The following is a 13,500-nucleotide window of genomic DNA, read 5'->3' on the forward strand; positions in this document are numbered from 1 at the left end:
TGATGAATTGTGTTCTAAAAACTCTTCTGCATGTCTGTGTCACAGAGAGATATTTGATGCAGAGTTAAAGCAGAAAACCACATTTCTCCAAATTTAGGAGAGCTCTGTGATTTAGATTGCCTTCTGTATTAATAAACCACACCATAATACTTTGTGATATGACTAATGCTACATTCAGGGAGGTGTTGATTTAGAACCACAGTTTTTGTAATTAATGTTTCATTTGGCCTGAATAAACTTAAAAAAACAAGAGACATTTCTTGAGGTCTACATTTGGTCTTTTTGTACATAATACTCTGTTATGATGGGCGGGTCATATTAAAAAGTCTATCTGATGCTAAATTGACTAATGGCCAAACAAACTGTTAATTTCAGTCGAGATGTAAATTTTTCCTGAATAACTGGAAACAAAGGTGCCACAAATATGTTTCTGTAGAGGGTATTTGCTTATTTTTCAAGTCGTCAGTATTTCACTTATTATCTTTCAACTTTTTATCCCAGCTCGCTATTATGCCTTATACAATATACTGGAAACATTTGATATCCATAACTTTGCAAATCATTCACTTGGTGGTCTGAAATTTTTCATGCAACTTTCTTCATGGATCTCCAACATAAATGAGAAGGAGAGAATCCAAATTCCATCCGAAAGCAAAAAAAAAAAAAAAAAAAAAAAAAAGAACCAGAAAATCTTTTTATAATCTGTGGGAACAAGAGCTGGAAATACAATTAAAGATGCTCATGTTTGAAAGGGGAAGTTTGGGGAATAAAAATATGTGCATATATGGTTCCCACTGAATCATACTATAGGGATCAAGAGGACAGAAAAACAAAATTATAATAATTTTTCAGAGCAGACACAACTTTTGCACAGAACCAGTTATAAGACTGAGCTCAAACATCTTCATGCTTTAGTTTGCCACCCGTTGATTGGATATAAATACACTCATATTTCACACAGTGGTTACAATGATATTTAAAGAATGTTGTGAAATGCTCAGAAACAATAGTGATAGAATAACAGAAATACATACAAAGGCAGAAAATTGCTTACATGCTTACTGCTAAGAAAATCTGAGTTGATTTTGGATCCCTTCAGAAAATTCTTACTCAGCCACAATATTTATATAAATTATATGATTTCTCATTAAGGTTTTAAAAATGGGTTCAAGCTAAAGAAACAAATATTGTCACAGATGAACAATAACTAAATTGAAGACAGTATACTGCTCAAACCTGGAACGTGAGAGATCTGGTTTCAAGTCCTGCTGTGCTACAGACCTGCTGTATATAGACAGAGTAATACTGTATACTAGTCAGTTTGATGATAGTGTAAACTCCATGAAATACGATGGTAATTTTCAGACTTGTGATTATGCCCAATTAACAGTAATTATTACTGTTAAACCGTCTCTTGAAAGTTTGTAATCAGCTGCTGTTAACAACGGTTTTAATATTTATGGTACTATCTAAAGCTTAGACTTTTTTACACTGCATTAATGAAAACCAAGGTTTAACGATGGCTGACACCTACACCACAACCTAATTTCAAAATGGTCTCTATGTCTTAAAGAAATATGACTAACCTGCTGAAGGGACAAGGCTAGAGGGAGAAATCTGCTAAGCGTCGTTTTGTTTGAACTAGTTCTAGGGCTGCACTTTACAAGGTTTGTTGCTAAACACAGCAGCTGATCCAAGAAAGTCAGAAAGTGCACATGTTCATGTCGTCAATCACACGTGTAGGTAGGTACTCAGTGCTGCTCTCTGTGCTTTGGAATATCATTGCAGTCAAACTGAATTTTAGCACTGGATATAATTAAGAAATTGTCTCATGATAGCCTCGCCACTATGCTATAAATGATTCTTCAACTAGAAAAGAAACAGATGCAAATTATCACATCTGTTTTTATCAGGACTGAATACTCTGTATTTACACATCTGCATTTAGTTGAGAAAATGAAGGTTATATCATTAAAAATCAAAGAAGAAAAGTTAGATTGGAACATATCTCTGGCTGCCTCATCTGAATCTGGATCATTCCTACAGTCAGAGATGCATGAGTAACAGAGATCATAGATCTACATGACCAATAATGGACTTTTATCAGTTTACTTGGTAATTAATTTTCATTTAGCTACAAAGGAAGCCTGAACATTTCACTAAACTATAGGATCCCACATAGAGCTGACTTAAATGTAGAGATCTTGTATAAACTTTTGGCAGATCACTTAAATCTCTCCTACTTTACTCTCCCTTTGGAAGCAGCATTTAGTTTCTCCTTATCTTTGCTTTGACTGTTGAGATGGTAGGCCACTTGGAATAGGGACTGTCTTTTACATGGACAGTCAACTATTTCCTTGTGACCTACGAAAGGTACTAATGTAGAAATAATACATATTTAAAATGCCACTCATCAAATCAATGCAATGCAGCATGATTACTGGATTCTATTTAAGTTGCAGGTTTCTGACAGGAATAGCCCATCACGTGCAATCATTTGGTATCTTACGTTTGAAAAGATCTCTCTCTTCCTGCAACACTGGGTAACAGCATCAGGAATTGTAAAATATTACTTGGCTCGTACGATCTCACAAACTGCAAAGTACTGAGTGGTTTGTGGGTTTTGGCAAGTGTTCCAGGTCAGCAGTTCTTAAATACTGGTGATTCATGAAGCTTTATCCCATAGATCTGCAGGATAAAATATTTTGAGAATGCACCTACTAGAGTGTGTTTCAAAGGAGTGAAAAGGAAAAAAAAAAAAAAAAAAAAAGCTAGTCCAAACCAGGGACTTCCTTACAAAGCAGAAATCTAGTCCTGTTTCAGTGGAAGTTTTATCATGTCACTCGAGTGTTTCAGAAACATTAAGGAATTAATTCTCTCTGCTTTTGTGAGGAAGGAAATATTATCCTTTGTATTATATTTAGAAGAAATCATAAGACTGTAAAGTCCAAGCATTCCAGTACATTTAGTGATTTCTAAGGGTTTGAGTTCCCGACTGCTCAATTCTAGGTTTAGCTTCCAGGAATACTGTATTTTTGCAGCTCCTCTTTGTAAGGAGTTATCTATCTTCTTAAGTATACTAAATACCTCATTCATTTTTGCTGAACTAGGAATTTAATTAAATTAAACCTTAAACCAATTTAAAAAAGTTACAAAATACAATTTTAACAATATATCACTAATATATAGTCCCTTCTACATCTGTTTGACCACAGATCAAGAAAGAACCAACTAGTTAGTCTAATCTGGCTTGATTTTTTGTGGACTAACAATCCTATTCTTCACGCACATTGTTCCTTCAGAGACGCATTCTTTCTCCAGACTGCTGAGTTTGAGCTGTAGAAGAAATAGGAGTAGTTTCTATTACCACACAGCATCCATTGTTGATTTGTAATATTTTACTTATATTTGTGCACACATTCTTCAGCTACCAGCATACCAACAAAAACCTCAAATCTCTTTGATCTCAGCAGTGTGCCATTAAAAAATGGAAGCATTCCGTGACTAATTTCTATATCCCCCATACTGAGAAGAGAATTAGAAGTGGCCCAGACAAGTAGAAAACTCACTTTACGAAAAAATGCATTAGTTGACTGTTACTCGACCACAGTAAAACTTAACAATAAGGAAATAAAAATCATAAACTAAACACATATATATTGACACGTCTATTCCAAACAAATGGAACAAACCCTATCCATTAAAGAAAACTTCTACCTACAATAAGGCTGTCTCCATGTGCTGGTCTTTGATGGGAATCAGTCGTTTTCTCTCTCACACACACTCCTTCAGTTACAGAAAGGGAGAAGATGAGCTTTGCAATCATAAACGCTGAGTTAGCAGAGGGAATGATACCATGTGGTCTTCTTGTTGGTCTGATCTGTTTGGGTTTCTGCCCAAGTGTTGCATGGGGGTACGGCTTGGGGAAGACATGAAGGCTCTATGTCTAAAGGGGTAAGTATCAAGAATTTTGAGGCCCCTCTAGAACAAGGATATAATAGGGCTCATGATATTTGAAAGCTTAAATTTAAACCTTTCTCTTTTTTTCCTTTTCTTGAGAAGAACAAAATTATATTGAGCTCCTTTATAAAATAAAAAAGAATTAGGAATAGCAATTGTTTTACTGTTTTAGACTTTTAAGTAATCAATTCTTAAGTAGGAGCTGCATGGTGACCAACTAATGGATCAGTCATACCTCCTGCACTGCTTGAGGTATCTTCTGTCCTTCTAAATACCTTTGCTCTAAGCTAATTTGTATTCCTTTTCCTGAGCAGGCTCTACCCTAGCCACCTTCCTTTGCTCAGGGCTTCTTCCTCGTAACAATTCTGTAAAGCTGAAACAACTTACTAAGGAAAACACCACCTGTGCTCACATAAGCAGTTGTTTGCCCAAGAATGAACACTGAGACACACTTCCCTCAGATGAACAGTAAAGCTTTGTGTGTGATAAGACCTGACCTCATTTCAGAAACTATGATGTGCTTTATTAACTCTACTGGCTAGGGATTTGGAACCATATAGCAACCCCAAAGAAAACAGTTCCAAAGGGTACTTGGGTGTCATCAGGTCTTCTGAGTTAATTGCAGTATTGTCTCTAGGGGAATTTCTAGCAGGTACCCTGAAGGCAGGAATACGACTCTTATCAGTAAAGATTAAAACCAGGATCCAGAAGGCCCTATATCTGGATTCATTTCTGAGATGCAAAGATAGGCAGCAGCGCATCGTACACATCGTTATTGCCAGCTGGTTGCGAGGTGATGTAGTTTGGCCACATTTGAGGTAGATGGCAAACCGAAGACTGGGAACAGTCCTAGAATATGGTTCTTTCTAGCATTTTAAGTCCTGAGAAGAAACCACCTTTTCCATTTGCCTAATTAACTGTAGTTAAAAACAAATTATGATCTGTACTGAATAACTTTGACAAGACCTGCTTGTTCTTTGGCCAAACAAAAGATCTCTTGAATCTCATGGAACTCACTGCAGTTTCACGTAACAGAAGACACGCTCTATTCCCCACCTGGGGAAACTGAGGCCGAGAAGTCCTGAGAGTCCTACTGAGGGAACAGTTTCCCGGCTTTCGTACGGAACAGAAAGCTCATTCGTGAAACATTCTTCTCCTGAAATCCTCCTATTTATGCTTGTCACTTCCTTTTGAAACCACAGCTACTGGGCCTTACTCCACAGAAGCTGCTGTGTTAAGAGCCGTAATATTCTGCGGTAGTGCGAGTAACTTCGGACAGGCAGCTGGATCCCCGCGGCTCTTGGGACAGCGCTTCAGAAGGCGACAATGCGGCCCGCGGCAAGGCAGAGCCCCGAACGGGCGCCCAGCCGTCAGCCCCCGCCACGGGCGAGCACTGAGGCGGCACCCGCCGGACCCGAGGACAGGCTGCTCGGGCAGCGCGGTCCCTTCCGTTTGAAGGGGAAACCCTGCCCCAGCGTCTGAACGGTGAAGGTCCGTCAGGGCTCCTGGACGGTCCCACCACTTCCCGGTCACCGCGGAAGCGATCGACGCGACCTGGCGGCCGATGCCGGGCGGCCTAGTGGGGCCCGGCCGCTGGAGCACTGGGAGGTGCCGCCGGGGAAGGCCCGGGCCGAGGGCACGGCACGGCACGGCACGGCACGGCACGGCACGGCACGGCACGGCACGGCACGGCACGGCACGGCACTGCTCCGCCCCGCCCCGCCCCGCCGGCGGGGCTACGGCAAGTGCGAGGGGATAAAACGCCTCGGGGGGGCAGGCAGCGTCGGCCCGCCTCCGCGCGCTCATTCAGAGCGGTGACGTCAGGCGTATCACGTGTTGTGCGCGTCACGCCGCGCGCGGGCCCCGCTCCGCCAATCCCTGGGCAGTGGTGCCGGCCGAGCGCGCCGCTCTGCGCGGCGCCGCCGGCCAATCCCTTCCGCCGGCGGAGGAGGGACTTCCGCCGGGAGCCGGAAGCGGGTCTCTCATGCGAGCGGGTGGTTGAGTCTCGGCTCGGAGACGTTTCGGGCCCCGGAGCCGCCGCCGCCGCCTCCTCCTCTTCCGCGCCCCCCCCCCTCTCCCCGCTGTGCTGCCGCCGCCTGCTCCTCCTCCCGGCCCCCGCCCCGCTCTCCGCTCTCCTCCTCCTGGCATCCGGCGGCGGCGAGGCCCCGGCGGCGGCGGCGGCGGCGCAGCGAGAGGCCCCGGCGCTAGCGGAAAGCCCGGCAGGAGTGAGAGGCCCCGGCGCCAGCGGAGACCCCCCCCCGCCCCGTGCCCGCTCGCCTTCTCCCCGTCGAGGCCCGGCCCGAGGGCGGCGGCGGCTGCTGGTGACAGGTGAGTGCGAGGGGCCTCCCGGGGCCCGCGCCCTCCCGGTGGCAGGGGCCGCTTGGGCCGCTCCCTCCCCCCCGTCTCCCGGTGTGAGGGGTAATGGCGGAGCTGGAGGGGGAGAGGTATCCCGCCGTTCCGCCACTCACACCCCCCCCCCCCCCCCCCCCCCCGCCTCGCACCGGGGAGGCGGCCGGAGCCGCCATCTTCCCACCCGAGGCGGTTCCCGGGGGAGAGGTAGGAGGGAGGAGGAGGGATCCCGGCTCGGGGCCTTGATGGTGGCGGGGGGTAGGGCGAGTCGCCGGGCTGGGCCGCCGGGGCCGCTCCCGCACTGCGGCCTCACCGAGCAGCGCTCGCCGCCCCGGCCCCGAGCGGTGCCCAGGCAGCGACCGAGCGAGCTTTGCCCCCCGCGCCGCTTTGGCGTTGCCGAAGATCTCCCCGTGGGTGGCGGGTGCGAGCGCCTTTGCGGACCGCGGGGAAGGGGCGAGTTGTGTGCGGGCACGCCTGAGGCACCGGCTTCAGAGCGCTTCCCGGCTGCCCACCCGTGGCGGGTGGGGACCTGCGACCCTCCCTCGAAGAGCACGGCTGGAGCAAGCGGCAGGCGCGGGCCGTACCAGCCCCTCGCCCGTGGCTCCGGGCAGGCGCAGGGCAGTGCTGACGTTTCCTGGGAGCTGTGTCCTGAGTAGGCGACTTGGTTCCGCAGGAGCCAGCGGGCCAGGTTCCCCTGCCTGCTCGCAGGTTACAAAGCGCTGCCTGCAAAAGCAGCCACCACGCAAACGGTGTTTTGCCCCTAGGATTTTGTTGTTGTTGGGCCTTTGCTGGCCGCCTCAGCGGACTTGTTTTCACTCTCGGTTTCAGTTTGTGGAGATGCTCAAAATTACTATGTAGCTTTGTCCACAGTTTAAACAGATGTATGCTTGCCAAACAATGTTGTACAAGATTCCTGTGTGGCAGATAAGTGTAATTATTTTTATTCTGCAGGTAAGGGAATTGAGGCAAAGTGGTTAAGACTTGCCTTTGGCCACAGAGAGAGGGCTGGTTTCAAAACCACTGTTTAAACTTGAGTCACGGTTGGGGTAAAACCATGGGAATTCTGGCTTCCGCTCCTGCGTCTTGTCTCTGGCCTAGTTTTGTTGGCCTTCGTCAGAATCCTTAGTAAAATTGGAGTAGGAGTCTTTCTTAAGTACTGCCTTTATTGAAAGGCCTTAATCTTTCATGTGGTTTACGTTTCATGTCAAACTTATCTGGTTTTTAGGGATTGAATAAGTTTTCAAAGGTCAAAGCATGTTGTGTTCTTTTTTAAACTTGCTGGCATTTCACAACTCTAGGGTTTTGATTCTGATCTGTAACTGCTTTTATCAGTTGAACTTTCACTTGTTTCCTGCTGACTTGTAAGCATTTCTTCAACTTAATTCTTGAGATATGAAGCTAATCAGCTTAATCACTCTAGCTATTAGAACAACATTGATATTTTCTAATTTTTTATTATTTTTTGTGGGAAGTGAAAGGGAGGAGAAAACTAGGGTGAGGCCTGATAAAGCACATACAGAAAACTGTATTTTATATGTAATGTCTATAGGAAATTTTATTCTTCTAGGTGTGTTGTCATTTATGTGTGTACTCTTTATATGGAAGCCAAAATTACTCTTATGTTTAATTAGTTTGACATTTTGGAAAAAAAATCCTTATTGAAGCTGAAATAAAAGATTTGCATGAATGAATTAATATAAAACATCTGACCTCTTGGATCATCCTAAACAAGTGGTTGTATATTTTCTTGAAATATAATTGGGTCCTTAAGTGCACACAATGTTCTGGGTTAGATTGAATTGCTTCCCTTTTAATTCTTTCTGTTTTTCCAAGTGTTTACACACAAATGCCTTAAGGGAATAAAGGTGTCAGCACAAGTGCGTTCTGCCTTGGTTGCTTTTATGGCTTGCTCTAATGCAAATATACACATAGAAAGGTATGAATGACTAGGATGTGCGTATATATATTGTTTAGATATGTGGCTGGAACTTAAATCTGCTTCAGTACAGTGCAAGATGGAAGATCTGGAATTGGAGGGAGTTGTGGAGGCTTTGGGATTTTTAGGGTTTTTTGTTTCTTTGAGACATGCGGTAACCACATGGGCAATTTCGGGCTCTGTTCTACTTAATCAGACTGAAATTAACTACTTGGTTTATTTTGCTGAAATGCAAAATAAATACAGTCAGGTTTGTCTAATCTACACTTTCTGTGGGGATCATTGCTGTGTCTCTTATTAAGTCTCATATCTGGCAGTGGCTTTGGCTTTAAATCAGTTGTGAGCTTAATTGGCATGGTGATAAAAACTCTTTGTTAAATATTTATTAGATTACCTCACAAAAATGCATATGCTAGACATGGAAAAGGCATGTTTCTGTCCATAGTGCATGACAAATCTAAAGTGACAGCTGAAAGGTAGCAAGAAAGGAGTTATAAAGAACAAAATAATTAGGTGTAGATATGTTTCATCAGTTTAATTTTTTTAAACTAGGTGGCTCTTTGGCCCTTCAGCGTTATTAATGTTTAATTCCATGGTGCCTGTATGTTCACATTCTTGTAAATTAACAGGTAAGGTACACAAATAAGCATGTAGAGGACTTGACTTATGTTTTCTTGTGCCGGTCTTGGAAGGAGCAGGTTTTCTCAAGGGCAGCGGCCTTATCGATCTTCTTGAAGAGCATTCTTGTCTTGGAGATGCTCTGTGAAGGAAGGTGCAAAGGTGGCTGTAGAGGTAGCTAACAACTGTGGTGTCGAAAAGGCTATCGCTGGCACAGAGAAAAAGGCAAAAGAGACCAGATGAAGAAAGCAAAGAAACAGTTTCAACTCTGTGGAACATCGAGCTTCGGGATTGTGATTTTTTTGTGTGTACATGCACATGTAACTGTTGTATGATGTAAGACATTGTAAAAAATGTGGTTTATGTAGTGTTTTGTTCCTTTAAGGATTTACTAGCAAAGTGACGTTTTTAGATGACAGGTTGGTGCAACTCTTAGAAATAACTGTTGAAAATAGTCTTTGGCTGCATTTATTCCTGTTTGTAATCAGTGATATTAAACTAACATGAGTATTGCGAGTCTCTTGTATTTGCATTCAGAATAGGCACACAGGTATGAGTAGGAAAGGAAGGATGTTACAAAATAGGATGTTGTAAGGAAGAAAACTAACTCCTCCCCCTGCAGTTTTGTAAGAAGCAATAGTATGTGGAGAGCTGTGTAGAAGATGAGTAAAAGCTACTCTTGTAATAAAGGCCCCAGAAAGATATTTGAATCGTGTTGTTCCCAAAGCAAGGCATATGCATGCTGAATCTAATGCTATCATTTTTGTCCATATAAAACAAGATCTAGACAGGTGGATTTTACCAAATAAGCCAGTCATTAAATTAGGGAAGGGAAAGTGATATAAAACTTAAACTTTGAAATAATGCTAGTTTTAGGTGATACCTCAAAAGCAAAAACACACATGCACACACCCCCTTCCCCCCTGAGCTGGTAAGATGCTTTATCGAAGGTACCAGTTGAAAAGATTGTAAATACAGTTGTAAGTTAATGCTTTGGGGAAGTTGTTTTCTTTTCCTATGTATTAACTCCTCTGTGAAATGCAGGGCAAGCTAGTGTGTCATAACAGTCAAACAAGAAAATAGAATACTTCTGATCACTTTCTCTGAATGTAAAGCTTGATGATATTTCACCTGGCCAATAAAAATAATTTGGTGCTCTAAATACTGGATAATTGAAGAAGTCCCATTGCTTTTCCAACAATATGTTTCTTTCCCTTTAAGGATATGCTGTCTTCAACTGGCTCATGATAAAAATTTATCTAAAACAAGTCAGTTTGAGGAACTTGTTAGAAACAACACAGTAGAAGTTGATTTCTGTACCACCCATTCATTTAAATTAACCTAGCCAAGTTTCACAAAGTAGTGCAAGAGAAACAAATTCTACTAATTGGTTCATAGCTGATATTTCATAAGTTTTAGTGATGTGATGGAGCCAAGGATTTATAATCTGTTTTTCATTGGTCTTTCACGTTTGTGTGTGTTGCTGATATGTACTTTTTCTAAAGAGGAGTGTCCTCCCTCCTATTAGGAAGCAGGTGCTACAGAGTAATACCTGCAGACAACAGAGGTACTTTGGAGTACTTAAATTAGGTGTGACTGTAATACAGCATAATTGTGTGATTAGGATAGCCATGGTAGTGTTCATTCTGTGATGTGTGCTGCTGCAGGTATTTTGTGTCTGGCTATGTGTTTCAGGAACAGCAATTAACTCCCAAATTGGAAGTCTGACAGGGGTTACTAATATGTGGCTAGCTACTTGGCCTAGAACATTGCAGGGAATTGGGGAAACGCTGTTTTGACGCCCTGATGAATCACCAATTTTTGAGCCTTAATCTTTTCTAACCCTCATTTACCATGGAGGGCTGGGCTATGCGTATTCTGGATCCTGTCAGTCCAGCTCCTTAGTAGGTAGTTGAATGATGTAATACAAAAGGAATCATTCGTTCATAAGCTGAATGGATTGCCGCCTCTGCACTTCCAGCAGCTCTGTTATTCGCATAAGGCTGTTGGCATGTAAGGAGCTGGTGTCCCCGAGAGTATATCCGACAGTAAAGGTTTATTCTGGATTACCTTTATGGCCACCTAGAGTTCAGAGTATGTATTTAAGGTAGTAATAATAGATACACAACTCTTAGTTCTGGACTGTTGCACATCTAGATAGATAAACGTAGATGCCTATAGATATCTATAGACATCTATCTGGCATGGTAGCTTATGATGAATTAGGCTCAGAATTGCTTTATCTGTTAGGGACTTTCTCCTAAAATGCCTGTATCGCTTTCACTATTGAAAGTAGCAAGCACTACAATACACTACAATACAAAGATTTTGGAAATTATACCTTCAGATGCTCTCAGTAGTTCACATGGGACTTTTTCAGGAATATACTGAGTTTTGAGTGTAGTTGTAGAATGTACAATTATTTTATCTAAAGCTTGTGCTGGGCTTTTTGCAAGTCTATTGTATGGCTTAATTTTGCTTTTAGATTCCCTGTGTTTTCTTCCACGATTATCAGAACAGTATTTTCCTTTTGCTTAGGTTAATTCTCCCTCAACTTCATACTGGCCCTTCCCTGCTAGCTTCTGGAAATAAGCAACAATGATGAATGTTAATACTTTATTGATGGTTTTCATAAGGCAGACTTCCATCTGGCTTGGTAATGGAGTTACAAATTTACTTCAAAAAATTGTAGATTTCTGTTATTCTATTGAAGTGTTTTCCCCATGTTTCTCAGCAGACCTAATGTTCTGCAATCTATTTTCAAGTATTTTATAATCATAGGATGCCAGGGATCTGACAGGGAATCTTGAGAAACAAAATATTAGTTAAATAGTATTTATGTTGAGGAATCTCGCTTGTCAGAAACTTAATGAAATGCTTGAGGAGCTTTATGGTGAAGTCTCTTGGCAGCTTTATGGTTTTATTTTCCATCAGTGTTGGTATCCATAAGCATATTTTTACAGGTTGTGATGCTGTTGCAGGTTGCCCCACAACAGAGTCTAACTCTGACTGTTGTTCAAACAAGGAACTGATGAATCAACAGGCCAATGTCCAAAGTGGCTTGCTTTTTCATGCCCTGGTGCTGAAGGTGTATGCTCAAACATTTTGATGTATCCTACTGGTTTCTGTTTCTTGTTATAGGAATTACAAAAACAGAGTGAACTTGAAGAATGCATCTGGGCATGGTTACTTTAAGAGCTGAGGACCAAAGCTTATGAAACAGCTACCTATATGTGCAAAAGTTGCAATCTTATCTCTGCGTTTCATTCCCATTCAATGTTGTTGCTGCCTGACAGATAGGGATAGAAAATGGTCAACATGTTGCTGTTTAAAGCAGCAAGGCAAACAATTTGGGCAAAATACTGCCTGTGTTGGCATGTTTCCAAGATCTTGGGTTTGTGTCCCTGTTTATGCTTAAAGCTTGTTGTCCAATTCTTTATAATAGATGTCTAAAAGATTTGTATTATAAAGAAGGGAGGAGGATCCTTTTTATTTTATTGTTGCAGCTTAAGCTTATCTATTTTGTTATGATTATAATTTTCTGGGGTTTAATGTTGTATTTTAACTGTCTGGATTCAAGGAATCAGTGGAATTTTTAGGAGGGACTGTGTCCAGTTATTTTGATTTGCAAGGAAGAATTACTCTCGTTAAATCCAAGCTCAAATATTGGAACACTCCATCCTTTAACAGTGAGTCAAAACCTGAATTACCAGTAGTTTTGATTACAGTGATACTCTTAAAAAGGTGGGGTGCTCTAACAGGGAACAAATGTGCACCCAGTAGGCAACAGGCTTTCATACAGTGTTTTAAAAGTAAGCAAGAGTTGCTTCTGATTTCAGTGAAGCTTGTAATGGAGGATGGTGGCTTTTTCAAAAGAGGAAGTAATACTAAAATGACTAGATTATTTGGGCTAAATTCTGTCTTTGGCAAAGAGGTTAATGAAATAATCATTGGCAAAAACATTAGCTTCCTTTTCTTATTACAAAACCTTAAAGTTAAATGGCACTTCTTCTGTAAGTAGTTTAATTTCATTTCGGATTTGGTCCTGAACATGTTTCAAAACTTATACTAGCATATTTTAGGTAAATGAATGCCTTTCAAGTTATCAAAAAAAACCAAATCCCAAAGCCTGAGGGGAGTTCATCCTAGGCTGTTTGTTTTGCAGAACAACTGTTTATTAAAACAGTCTTTGCATAGTCAAGGATTATTGTATACATTTGTGTTGGAAGAGAACTTGTCATTGTACCTTTTCGTTTATCTCTGTAATTATCAAAATCTTATTTGATTCTGTATATGCCTCTCACCTGGACTTTATGTAGGTGTAGACTCTTTTCTCTCTCGCTTTTCTCAGACCTCTGTTGATCGAAGATGTATTCTAGGAGCACTGTAACAGCTGCAGTCCCATCAGTCTGCATCAAATCTTTTCCAGAATTTTAGTGCTGCATGCATTTGAATTTGAGATCCTTGGTATAAGATTTCTGCTTCCCTGAATTAGGCATTTATTGTGTGGTCTGAGAATGTGATAACAAAGACTTAGCAAATTGTCTTTGAAGTTATGTGTGTCTCTTCAGAAATAATTCAAAGCACTAAAAATATTAAGTGTCCTAGAAGTTTCTACTGCAATTTTTGACCTCTTG

At 42.1% G+C, this 13,500-nt stretch overlaps 1 protein-coding gene and 1 long non-coding RNA gene across 4 annotated transcripts in view; one reads left to right on the top strand and one right to left on the bottom strand.

Moving 5' to 3' along the window:
• The window catches only part of LOC142600618 (uncharacterized), a 28,408-nt gene extending 22,736 nt beyond the window's left edge, over nucleotides 1–5,672 (bottom strand). For both annotated transcript variants that reach the window (XR_012834209.1, XR_012834208.1), the window contains exon 1: nucleotides 5,177–5,672. This is a non-coding gene — a long non-coding RNA (uncharacterized LOC142600618). The remainder of the gene's footprint in view (nucleotides 1–5,176) is intronic.
• A 231-nt stretch (nucleotides 5,673–5,903) lies between these two features.
• LARP4B (La ribonucleoprotein 4B) overlaps nucleotides 5,904–13,500 on the top strand; it is a 56,405-nt gene continuing 48,808 nt past the window's right edge. For both annotated transcript variants that reach the window (XM_075746589.1, XM_075746591.1), the window contains exon 1: nucleotides 5,904–6,288. The gene's annotated coding sequence lies outside the window, so the exon portion shown is untranslated. The remainder of the gene's footprint in view (nucleotides 6,289–13,500) is intronic.

The sequence above is a fragment of the Balearica regulorum genome, chromosome 2 (genome assembly GCF_011004875.1).
Source record: "Balearica regulorum gibbericeps isolate bBalReg1 chromosome 2, bBalReg1.pri, whole genome shotgun sequence".
Classification (NCBI taxonomy): domain Eukaryota; kingdom Metazoa; phylum Chordata; class Aves; order Gruiformes; family Gruidae; genus Balearica; species Balearica regulorum.